Source organism: Manis pentadactyla, chromosome 5 (assembly GCF_030020395.1).
Source record: "Manis pentadactyla isolate mManPen7 chromosome 5, mManPen7.hap1, whole genome shotgun sequence".
In the NCBI taxonomy this organism is placed as follows: domain Eukaryota; kingdom Metazoa; phylum Chordata; class Mammalia; order Pholidota; family Manidae; genus Manis; species Manis pentadactyla.
Window position 1 is genome coordinate 105,121,201 of NC_080023.1, and position 13,641 is coordinate 105,134,841.

A 13,641-nucleotide genomic window follows, 5' to 3' on the forward strand; every position below is an offset into this window, starting at 1 on the left:
TATGCTTGTAATTTTTTCTTGATAGCCAGACATTATGTACCTGATAAAAGGAACTGCTATAAATAAACTTTAGTAAAGTGGTTGTGAGGTGTGGAGGGAAGGAGAAGGATTCTACAGATTCACAATTAGGAGCAGCCTGTGCTTCCAGGCTCTGAAGGAGCATCATTTTCACCATGTCCAGCATAACATAGCCTGGGGCTGAGTTGGCAAAGGCTGTTTGAGCTTGAGGGGTTCCCTCTGGGAGAACCAGGAAAGGGGGCAGCACTCTGAGCAGGGAGCCAGCGTTAAGTGCCACACTCATGTGGCTCTGCTAGCCAGGACCTCAATGAGGGAAGGAGTGTTGTCTAACCCTGTGCTGTGCATTTGGGCCCTACAATAATACGTGAATGAGACCCTGTAATTATCCATGGAGGACCCTGAGATTTGGGCTGTTGCTGTTACTGTAGTTTTGTAAACACAGAGTGGTGAGGCCTGGGGAGATGTGGATTACACTAGAGAAATAGCTCTGCAGCTGAAGTATGCTTCAGAATAACTGGTGGAACTGTCAAAAATGATCCATGCCCATGGCCCACTAGTACAGTTCCTGATTTAGAAGGTCTAGGGTGGCATTTGGCAATTGTGTTATGAAAAAGCTCCATGAGTATGAAGCTTATGCCTGTGGTTAAGAACCACAGAGAAAAACTTAGATTTTTGGAGGTATTTCCCTTTCTGGATTTATTATGCTATATCCTCATGCTCTTCTCCCCAGCTTTACACATTCCCATTAAAATAGCTTCCTTTCCCTGTAATTAGTTCTCATAGTTCCTCACTGAAGGCTTTTCTGAAGAATTATTACTGGGACATCCAGACAGGCATAGGCCCTTAGATACTTCATACTTGGACTTGGATGAAAAGAAAAATTAAGAATGTAAACATCCTCTTTTCTTCCTTAGAAGAAAATGGCTCCCAATCTTGTTTTGTTTGATCAGTCCAATGTTAAAACAACTGTGTGAATATTTTTCTTCAAACACCCTCTCTCTTCCACTACCGTTTCCACAGCTCACTCTACTGGTATTTTTGCTTAAAAGTTACCAATGGAATTTAGACGTCAAAGTGCCTTCAGCTTCTTTTCTTTACTCTGGCTCCACAGGCTACAACAAGTTTCCAGAGCTAAAAGCCACACAAAGAATCCCGCACCATGCATGCTTTCATTCATTCCTGTGGAAACTAGGGGAGAATGTCTTTCTTTTGTAGAAAGAATAGCACTGAACATTAACTAGGTTAGTAAACTAATTCCTGGTTAATAAATCCTTTATTCCCCAACGGTACCTATAATTTTCAATCCAACGGAATTCTTTTCTTCTTGAAATAAAACTAAAATAACTGTAGCAGTTTCTTTCTCAGTACAAAAATTTCAAATGTTCATTCTATTAACTGAGAAAATTGAGATCAAATTTACATCAGGAATTTACTGTATTTCTCCATTGTCTCTCCAAGCATTGAAGAGAAAATAGACAATACTCTTGTTTGAACAAGCCATAATTCTTCTGTCTTTCTTCATTACTTTTCAGAGGAAGGAGCCTGGGTTTCTGAAGAAAGGATGACACATTAGGTGCTGGGGGGAGGAAAAAATGAGAGTCTTCAGTCTTGGGAATGTAATAACCAGGTGATCGGTTGAGTCCTGGGGCAAACTGACCCAATCAGCTGCTGGGAGAAGTAACATAACTGCTCTGCTGGAGGGATAGACACATTCTAATCAGATATGGTCCACTGTCCAGGGAGCTATGGTACCATGAGAAAAGGAAGTACTGTTCCTTTCAGCTGAGGAACTGTAGAATGTCTCACCCACCTTTTTTTTTTAATGCTGTCTCTCTCAAAAAAGTTGGGTATACAAATCACAAGTGCTTCCTAATCATCTGACTATTTAATATTGATAGATTGCATTTATCTTTTTGTATAAAAAAATTTAAAGATCATATATGTAAATTAGAATTTAATTTTCATTGCACACAAAATGAAATGGAAGCTGAAACTCTTTATTGCATGCTTTTTGTTCCTTAATTCAGATGATTTGGATTTAGTATTCATAAGGTGAAAAGAAACTCTTTCCCTCAACACTTTTGTCCTTTATTGAGTGACCTTAGACAATTGCTTTGCCCTATCCAAACCTCAGCATTTTACTTGTACATTTGAAAAAACTAGGGGTTCCTACCTATTGTTATTATAGAATGGATTTCAGATAAAAAACTAAGAATTTACTCAAACACGGTCCTTAGGACTATTCCATCATAAACACTAAAACAAAACATAATTAATATTGCTGTTTCAATTAACTCCTTTGATAAGAGTTAAAGATGTAATTTGAAGAATATTATGGGCCAATATTCGGGCTGGGCATATACATTCTACGGTGAAATCTCTGGTATCTTCATATTAGCTAGAAGATGTAGTGGGGTGAATGGATATGTCCTTGAAAAATATTTTAAAAAGAAAGAAGAGATAAGTGTTCTATTTCTCAGTGTTTGTTATTTCAAAATTCAAAGTTTGTTTACACTTTTTCAGTGGTGGGATCATGCGGTTTACCAAATAAGGCAGCATATGAATCGTAGCGACTCCAGAGAGGGGCCATCTTTGTTTTATTCTTCCCTCCAGCTACTCCCACAAATTGAGTATGATTTTTTCCCATCTAGACAATTGCCATTTCCTCAGTCATAGGAAAATCTTTTAAAAATGGTTTTATTTCACTGATCTTTAATTTGTAATTGAAGTAAAAAAAAAAATACAAGTCTCCTAATTTCTCCCAACCCCTACTTCCTGCTGTACCTCAGTCCCTCTATGTGAACGTGCTGATACCAGCAGATATGTGGAGATAGAAATATCAATTTATTTGAGTTTTCATTGTCCTAGAAGAAAACAAAAAGAAGTGCTGCTATTCCACAAAGACACAAGCTGTCACACAAGTAGAGTCCCTGCCAAAGGAAAAGAGACAAAGATGATTTTCTGAGGAACAGAAAGATTTGAATTAAATGATTATATAGGAAAAGCTCCATGGATGACTGGGATGAAATCATATTAAAACAGCTTTTATTCTATCGTTATTATGTGTGTGCTTTATAGGAGAACTATACTGAAAAATAAGGAAATGATAGAGATTATCTGAGAATTTAAAAAATTCTTGTATTTGCTTGTGCTTAATTTTTGAGAGTTTCCATCCCCACCTACTTCAACACATCTATACCCCACACATGTAGGGCCTGAAGGAAAAGCAGAGTGCATTTTATAATTTCAGAGTCTGGAGGATAGGGGCAGCTAAGCAGTTTAAACCTGGGGAAATATTTATTGTAATGTTGAAAATGTTCTTCCATAGTTATTTGACAGAAAACAAAAGATTCCTCCGTTTGGGGGAACTTGAAGGAAGGTATGGGCTGCTGCTGATTTTGCAAAATAAGGGCACAATTGACATTGAAATATCAGTCTGAGATTTCCCTTCAGATATCGCTTTAGTTTCTGTTTTTTCAAAAGCATAGTAAGTAACTGTGTGTAAAATATTATAGTTGGGGGATGGAGAGAAGGAGGAATTAGACGTGGCTCTTGCTTTCGAAGGAGATTTTAATCTGGTGAGGGTGACAGACTGAAGGGAGTACAAACCAGATTTAGGGAGGGAAAAGGTGGAGGCTGTGGGGAAAATGTTGAGGGTGAGCTGAGAAGGGAAGGCTGAAAGCCTGTGGTTCCAATAACAGAAACGTTGTTGAGGAAGTCTTTTAATTCCCATCTTCAGAGACGAACCAGTGTTGCCCTCTCGAGGTTGGTGGGAGGACTTGTAAATAAATCCCACCAGAATCTGGAATCTGATAGCATTCATTGGTCCATCCATAATATCCAGTATTTTTATAACATCTAAAACTTCAAGTGTTCTTAAGCTTTGGACCATGAATATCTCTTAGGGAATGTGAATAAACTATGGTTCCTGCTCGTGGGAGAGGTGAAGAGAATCACACAAACAATTTCAGGGACTTCTTTCTAAAGTCCTTGTGTAATCACTCTCTGTGTCTCAGTTTCTCATTCTATATAATGGGAATGACAATATCTACTCCACAAAGTAGATGAGAAAATTACATAAAGTATTTAGTACATACCCCAGAGCAAATGTTCAATAAGTAAATAAAATAAAATGTTCAATGAAAGCCATTATTTTATTCTTTCTTTCCTTTTTCTTTCACTGTGACTGGTGAGACAGTGACAGGATCGGGGAATCACATAAGGGATTGTCACCAACGAAGGTGGAAGAGATGAAGAGATAGATGAGTTTCATGCCTACACAAAAAATATGATGTAGTAAGGAGAGCTGGGAACTTCACACGAAGTTACTTGTGGGAATGCCTAGGAGAATACTGCACTCAAACTATGAAGATGCTGCTCCAGCTGTAAACACTGATGCACACTTACGGAGAACTCATTGCACGCCAGGCATTGTATTTAGCCTAGCTTACATAGATCTCTTCATTTAGTTATCACAGCAATATGAAATAGTACTGTCCATAATACCTTATTTGAACTCTAGAATAAAATCCTCGGCAAATTAAAATTTTGAAGTAATTAATTTAGCAGCAAAATCTGACCTGGACTGACATGAGCCTATTTTTAGTCTTGCACCCAAAGTGCAATTATTTTTGAGATTAAATAATAAAAACAGCTACCTTTTCTTTTCCCAAATGAATGTACATTTCAGTTCTACTATATTTCAAAGGTACTAAAATCTCTGTATTTTCTAAAGCCAAACTGTGTTCTAAGTTAGGTCAGATTTTGGTCACAAAAATAATGAGGATATGTGATTACCCTCTGTGGGGAAAATGGAATTTTCTGACTAGGATTCCCACCTGGTCTTAATATCGCCCAATGTGTATGTCATAAGATCATGTGTGAATACTTATGCGTCTTGCTATAGAAATCTTAATGTTTAATCATGAGGTATTTCTTAGACCCCACTGGAGTAATAATGCATTTTGCCATTCTAAAGAAGTCTCCAAACTCCAAAGTTCATCTTGTCTCCAGTGTTTCAGGTAAGGTAGGTTGGGCCTTTGAAAAGAGCTAATGTTAACTGAGAACTGGCCATGTGTCAGGCTTGGGTACACGTCTCTACTAATTCATTTATCCTCACCATAATTCTCAAAGGCAAATACACATATCATCTTCCTGCTTTATAGTTTAGGCAACTGAGCTACAGAGTTCAAGGAACTGAAGGATACCAGGTAATAACTCTGAAACATAGGATTTAAACTCAGGCAATCTGGGTCTGGGAAGCTTTTGCTTATTTTGCAATTGTTTATTATTATTATTGCCTCACACATATTGTTGCAATTGTTAACCTCAATTTATAAATGAAAATTCTAAAAATTAATGTTACATTATTTTATCCAAAACAATGCGTCTGTGTAATCTTGGGAAAGTTACTTAACCTCTCTGTGCCTCAACTTTACCTTCTATAAAATAGGGGTAATAATAATACACAACAATAGGCTTGTTTTAGGGATGAAGTAAGTTTTAAGCACTTTGAACAGTTTCTGACACACCTTATACAATCAGTACATGTTATTATTGTTGTTATATGTAGACCATGTGGATGCTGGTAAGGAGGTGGAGGGTATAATAAAAGTCAATCCTTATGCAAAGATTTGCTATAAAGGAGGTAAAAGAGATAATAATTTTTTAGGTATTAGAACCGTATTTTATTTTTGGTCCCTAGTCTTAGGTGTTCACTGGCTGCCCTATCTGTTGAATCAATGGCAGCTATTGCTTCAGAGTTAGAGTAGGGATGGAACAAAGAGGTCTTTAATTCCTCTTTGGTCTTCAAACTGACTTTCAAAAATCTATTCCAACTATTTAGTCATGAAGCAAGGCTTTGTTAAAGAACAAGAGTGCTTTCCAAATTTCAAAAGCTTCTCTTTATAATGCAAAGCTTGGGCTTGCTTCACTCAGTTCCTATAGCATTGTATTACAAGAAGCCACAGCATAAAGAGAACAGAGACTATACTGCAAGGGAATTTTCCTCATCACAGAAAGGGGAATTCCCTTTCAGTAAGAAGAATAAGATTTGGAAACAGGCAAAAGAGACGTTGGGGAGTATAGATATGAGTTAGCTATTCGCTATGTGGGAATGCCGTAAGCTCCTTAACAAAGCGCTGTGCTAGTCTGGGCAGAAGAGGAATATCTGAGGAAATGGTTGAAGTCTGCCTCAAAGAATTCTGCTTACTGTGGTGTGGTGAGGAAAATCAGCTGATGGCTATTAGTCTCCCAAAAGGGTCATAGATTTGAGACAATCAGTAGAACAGAAAAGATATACTATAGTGACATTAGGATGTGGGGATGTGACAAGGTCCAGAGGTATCAACCTTGGACAACAGCAGATGATACCATGGAATAAGGCGAGACCAGTTGAACATGAGGAGACACTGGTACAGGCCCTCTGGGGAGGAGCAGGGGGAGGGGAACCTCCAGAGGTCAGCATGTGAACCAAAGGTGTCCCTGCACACCATCGTGCTGGCAGGACCCAGAGCCAGCTGTAGAGGAAAGGGAGTCCGAGAAGGCCAGTAAGAGGGGAGAGACAGCTGTGACTTCCTTTTTGCTGACTGATTTTTTTTCCCCCAAGTATTTAAAATCAAAAGAACATGAGTTAACTTTGTTTGGCCCATTGCATTTTTTCCTGCTAATAGAAGGAATAGGACTCCAGAAGATTTTTGAGATTAAATAATAAAAACAGCTACCTTTTCTTCTCCCAAATGAATGTACATTTCAATTCTATTATATTTCAAAGATACTAAAATCTCTGGATTTTCTAAAGCCAAACTGCATTCTAAGTTAAAGAACAAGTTAGGTCAGATTTTGGTCACAGGATATGTGATTGCCCTCTGTGGGGAAAATGGAGTTTTCTGACTAGGATTCTCACCTGGTCTGAATATGTATGTCATAAGATCATGTGTGAATTCATGGGATTGCTGGTCTAGAGCAGGGGTGGAGAGGAAGCCCCATTCTCTCCTCCACTCCATTTCTGGTACATAATTGGTCAGGCCCCCAACCTGTCACCAGGGACCTGCCCATGGAGCTCCTCCCAGTGTGTGGAGGGAGAGCTGAGCAGCCAGGTTTCAGAGCATGGAGCATGGCTGGAGAGAGAGAGAGAGCCTAGGGGCCGTGTGTGAGGGTGTCCAAAGCGTACTGAAGAGAGTGATTGGTATGAGCAAAGAGAGACTGGGCCACGGGTATTAACCCTTTGATTTTTATCTTCTTGCCATTGTCTTCCTTTGGTCTCAATTGGGTTCATAGAGAACTTGCACCAGATGGGGAACCCCCTCCTCCTGGAGCTACACCCTTCATCCATACACAATAGAAAACTGGAAAAAGTTTAGGAAATAATTATCTTAAGGTACTTGAGGGTTGGCAGTATAGTACAGCAGTCCTGGAGAGAAGAGAAACAAATGAGGTGAGCCCCACCTTTCCCAGGCTTTGTATACAAGGAATGTCCATGAAGAACAGGAAGGGGAGTTCAAACAAAGTTTGATTATGTCAATGAGCTGAGGGGAGAAAATCATCCTTTAGGGAAGCCAAGGCAACTAGACTTTGTGTAGCAGACTGCCTAAGAGGAGGGAGCTATGCAAAATCACTCCAGATATCTTCATAGGAGTCCCATTGAGTCTTTGGCTGAATATCAGTGTAGAAATACATCACTGGATGCGAACAATTTCAGAGGAAAGAACAATTATCAGGGAGCTGTAAGCTGAAACAATTCCCAGAGCTCACAAAGGTCTAGAATCATTCAAGTTCCCATAACCCAAAGTGAAGAGATGCTCACGAGTATATGGTACATTTAGTAGAGACCCAAGAGAAACCTCACCTTAAAAATGGGGCTAAACTGAGCATTAAAGGTAATCTAGACGCACTCTACATGATATGACAAAATGCAGACCTCAAAAGCATAAAACCATATGCAGCATACAACCCAAATTACAGCATATGTGAAGAAGCAGAAGCATGTGACCCATAATGGCTAGAAAAGTCAGTTGATAAAACATATCCAAAATGAAAAAGACAGTAAAATTAATTAACAGGCAATAACTTTTAAACCACACAAATCCAATACACACAGTGGAAAGTAACAGAAAATATCCTAAATGTAGTACAGAGAAAAAAAATGGAGTGAAAAAAGTAGCTATTAAAGACTTACGAGCCAGTAACAAATGAATTAACACATGTGCAATTAGAATTCCTGGGAAGGGAAGGAACTGAAAAAATATTTGGAGATGTAATGGCCAAAACTTATCTAAATTTGATTTAAAAAACTATAAGCCCACAGATCCAAAAGGGAAAATGAAGCACAAGTAAAATAAAGAAGTAAAACTACTCCAAGTTTCATTATAAGCAAACTGTTGAAAAGGTTTTAAAGAGGGAATCTTAAAAGCATCAAGACAACAAAGATACAGTGCATCCAGAGAAACAAATATAAAGATAATAGCAGATTTATCAGAAATTATGTAAATCCAAAGACAGTGGACTTGTTTTTCTAAAATACTGACAAAAAATGTTAACTTAAAATTCTATATCCAGCAAATACATCTTTCATAAATGATGGAAAGTAGAAATTGGCAAGTTATTGTATAACTTATAGGGAAATTAAAGAATCTAAAATTTCCTAATTATTTTTTTAAATAACAAAATTGGAGGCTTTACAGTACCTGATTTCAAGGTTTATAAAACTATAATAATCAAGGCAATATAGTAATGGCAAAGAATAGATATATAGATCAATGGAACAAAAACAATAATCCAGAGATAGACCAATGCTTAATATAATCAATTGATTTTTGGCAGCAGTGTCAAAAATTCAGTGGAGAAAGGATAGTATTATCAGTAAACTTTGCTAGAATAACTTGATATCTGTGTGGGCAATAGGATCTTAGCTCTTTCATTATACCAAACACAAAAAAATAATTTGCAGTACACCATATACCTAAACATGGAAGCTAAAACCATAAATCTTTTAGAAGAACGTATAAATGAAAATCTTATGAGTTTGGATTATGCAAAAGTTTCTTAGATAAGACATAATCATAGGCCATACATGAAAAATTTGATAAATCGCACTTTATCAAAATAAAACTTTCACTTATCAAAAGACACTTAAGAAAATGAAAAGCAAGCCACAAAATAGGAGAAAATATCTGCAAAATATCTATCTGACAAAGGGTGAATATTCATGTACACAAAGAATATATACAGAATTATAAGTTAATAATAAGAAAACCACATCCCCATTAAGAAAAGAGCAAAAGAAAAAAATTTGGACAACTCATAAAAGAAGTACTTCATGGATAACAAGCTCATGAAAATATATCGCTAATCGGGAGGATAACGAAAATTAAAATCACCATTAAGCACCACTAGACACCCATTAAAATGACTTAAATTGAAAAGGCTGACAATTCCAAATGTTAGAGATGTAGAGGAGCTGGAATCCTCATATATTACTGGTGGGAATGTAAAATTCACATTCACTTTGGATAACAGTTTGGCAGTTTCACTTTGTATCCACCATGTCTGAAGAAATAATAATGTATTGTGTGTGTGTGTGTGTGTGTGTGTGTGTGTGTGTTAAACACATGTAGATGTAAATTGTATGAAAATTATGGCTCAGTATTGCAGTGGTCTGGAATGGAACTGGCAAGGTCTCTGAGGTGTGCCTGTATCTCTAGTCCAATGCAACATGCACTAAAAGAAAATAATTCATCCAAAAAAGGCAGTGACAACAGACACGAAATTCAGGTAAACAAACATCGTTTTTCTTTCTCTTTATTCAGGAAAGGTAACCTCATTGACTCTACCCACCAAAAGAACATTACGTACTTTATCCTTCCCACAGAATGCTCATTTTTTTCTGCCTTCTTTTCAAAATGAACTTTTCACTTCCAATTTTCTTGAAAGTATAGCAAGACGTGACATTCTGAGCAATCACTGAGAAGAGTAAAGGAGAGCAGAATAGCTGTAATTAACTGTGTGTATATGTCAGACAGACTTATATTTCACTATGAATATTCCCTATGAAATCTTTCAAAGAAGCTAGTTATGCTGAGAGGTTTATCTATATGGCATTTGTCAAAAGAAAAAAACTATGCTGGGGTTCTTACTTGAAAAAATTATTTCCTAGGATAATGCAAGATTGTACACTTACCACAGGAAAAAAATGAGGGGAGTCTTGAAATAAATTGATCAAGTGCACCTCCCTTAAGCTGTAGGCCTCTTCCTGCAGCTCCCTCCTACCAGAACAACACAGAGCACATCCAAGAGGGTGTTAGTTTTTATCATTTCAATTCCAACACTAGCACTGGTCACTTAGGGAACATTAGTGGAAACAGAAAGTCTCCCTATCATGTGTGCTCTGCTATAGAAAAACCCATTGTGTTCCTAATCTTACAGTTCAAAATGATGCTACTATGGAAACTAAAATCTTTCTTGCTCTTATAAATCTTACTTAGAATATGTTCTTCATTTTGTTCTTCCTCAGCAACTTGTCACATACTGTTAACCTTAGTTTTTAGGGGGAGAAAAACAAAGTTTTGCAGTGTTCCTTTTTGCTTGTTTGTCCTTTTTGGCCCTGGGGCTCCTGGTTACAAATGTGGCCTTCAATCAAATTCAGCAGAAGAATTTGCATACATTTTGCAATGCTATTATAACTTCTGTGCTCTGGTATTTAGGACCCTCGAGGTCCTACCAATCCAATCTTGCAAGTCAGTCCCTTTGGTCCCGGTATTTCTGAGAAAGATGTCCATCCAGTTAGCCAGATAGTCCTTGGGCACAGGAACAAGGCTGTTACTCATTGGTTAGACCCTACCAGCTGTTTATAGCTGGCATCTGCTCTCACGTGTTATAGCTTCTCTTCTGACTGGGCAGTGACCACGCCATCTCAGCTGCCAAATATTTCTTAATACTCTGAATATAAGTCAATGGAAACCTTTATCGAATCCAGCTATCGAATCTTTCAACAGTAAAAGATACTTACCAGATCACTGAATTCATTAGCTCTGGGGTTAACTTCAAAGGAGCTTCATTAACAGCCTTGCACCATGACCCTACTACTTAAGAAATAAATAGCAATTCCTCCACATTCCTCTCTCGTCACCATCAAACCTTCCCAGAAGAGTGTTGGGCAACACTTGTATACATGTACAGCCTTTACCAGCTCACATTCTGTTCACTCACGCAGGCCCATTCCTCACCATTGCAACCTGTCTCCCACTAGCCTCTACTCTTATTGCTCCCCTGAAAGTGCTCTCGGGGAGGTCACCAGTGATCTCCAGACTGCTTACTCACTTGGCCCTTTTCTGTCTTTATGCCAGTTGATCTCTCTCAGTATATCCCCCTAGTGACCATGTTCTCCTCCTTGGAACTCTCCTCCCACGTCTCCTGTGATATTCTCTCTTGATTTTTCTCATATCTCTCTTTCTCAACCTTATAAACTTCCTCTTTCTCCTCAAACTCCTAAAACATTGGTATCCCCCAGATCTTTGGTCTGTCTATATCCTCACTGAGGGTGATCATGTTCATTTCTGCCTCTATATCCATATGCAGTATTGTAAATATGCAAAATTAAACTCAGCTTCTCTTTAAGTCTGGTGCTCTGTCTTCATCTCCTACTTTAGCAATGATACCACCAACCAGCCAGTCACCCAAACTAAAAATCTGGCAATTATTCCTGACCTCTAATTTCCCACTAAGCCCCAAATTCAATAGCTGAACAAATAATTCCAGTCTCTTTTGCCTTCTTAGTATGTCCTAAATCTTTCACACTCATTCCGTCTCCGCTGACAGAGCTTCAGTTCCATCCATAACACTTCTCCCATTTCTCCACCATAGAAATGTAGATCAGCTTCACAGCTGGTTTCTTTGTTTTCTCTTTTTTCTCCAGACTGATGTCAGAATGACCTCTCTGAAATAACTACACACGCACACACACACACACACACACACAACTTAGGACTTGCTTTTTCCTATAAACTTCCATAGTTCTCTGTGCATAGCATTATGCTAACACTTGTCATACCATTTTCTAAGATGCTGAGAGTTATTATCTATCAGCCAGTTGTGCACAGCTTCCATGTCTTAGTGAGCTTTACTGACAGCATGCCTAATATAGTAGGTGCTCACTTAACACTTGTTAAATGAATGAATTGGAACTGCTACTGATATTAAATGAGAAGAATTTAAGAAATGAAACGGGAAAGTTTGGAAAGGAATATAGAAAGCAGACTGCCTCTCTGGGACTTCCCAATGGAAGGAGGAGGAGAGAATGCAATATAAGGCTTCTTAACCTTTGTTGGACATTGCATCCTTTTGAGAATCTGATGAAAATTAAGAGCTTCCTCCACAGGAAAAAAATGCACCTATACACATTGCAAAAATTCTGCAAACAATTTCAGGTGTTCTTTCTACAGATGTACTAAGAATCCATAAATCCAAAGTGTCACAGGAAAACATGTGGGGTGGATTGGAGGTGGGTATATTTGGAAAGAGAATTTTCCCCAGAAAAAAGGAAAGTTTGCCTACCTCACACATTACACAAAACTATATATCAGATTCATGAAAGAGCTAAATAATTTTTTAAACTACAAAACATTAGGTAAAGTATTTTATAATCTTGAAGCAGATATAAAATCATTAAGCCATAAAAAGAAGGGACTGACAGATTTGACTACATAAACTTCTGAACAAAATAAGATACACAGATGAAGAAAAAAGACAAATGTCCAAGTATATAAAATACGTAAAATATATAAAATCTAAGTAATTTATATTCAGAAAATACATAAGGAGTGACTTAAGGAAATAAAATAAGCAACACAATAGAAAAAATGTACGACAGACAAGAACAGACATTTCATGGAAGAAATACAAATCATCAATGAGCACAGGAGAAAATGCTCAACTTTTACAAACCCAGGAAAAATAAATTAGAACAACTAAGTCATTCTTCATCTACCACATTGGCAAAAATTAACAAGATTGATAATATCCAGAGTTGCCAAGAATGTGGGAAAAATGGATGCTTTCATACACTGATGGTGGGAATGAAAGTCAGTGTTCTTTTAGGAAGGTGATTTGCAAACATCTGTCCATATTGTAAAAGCCCATACATTCTACACAGAAACTCCACCAGTAAGCCTCTTGTCTAGAGAAATGTTCGCACCTGTGCATAAAGAAGCATAAACAAGGATATTCACTGCAGTATTATTTATAGTCAAGAAAGCTACATGTCCCCCTAAAGGAGAGCCACACTACAGTTTACAAGAACGCAGGTGGCATAGTTGTACTCTATAAGACATATTGTTAAATAATAAGCCAACGTGTATATATATATACTATCTCACCCCACTTGCTTTTTATAAAGACCTGCACGTTTGAATACATACATATACATAAGCATGAAAGCTCTACTACCCCAAGAAAACACCAAACAGGAGTTACCTTTGGGGATGGGGAGTAAAACTCAGGAGGGAGAAGATCAGAGGTTTACCTTTTATTCACTATTCTTTTAGATTGTCTGAACATTTTGCCTCCAGTATTTGTTAAGGAAAAATTTTAAGGTAAATGCTCCGTCACATTGCCCAAGTCCCACCCTCT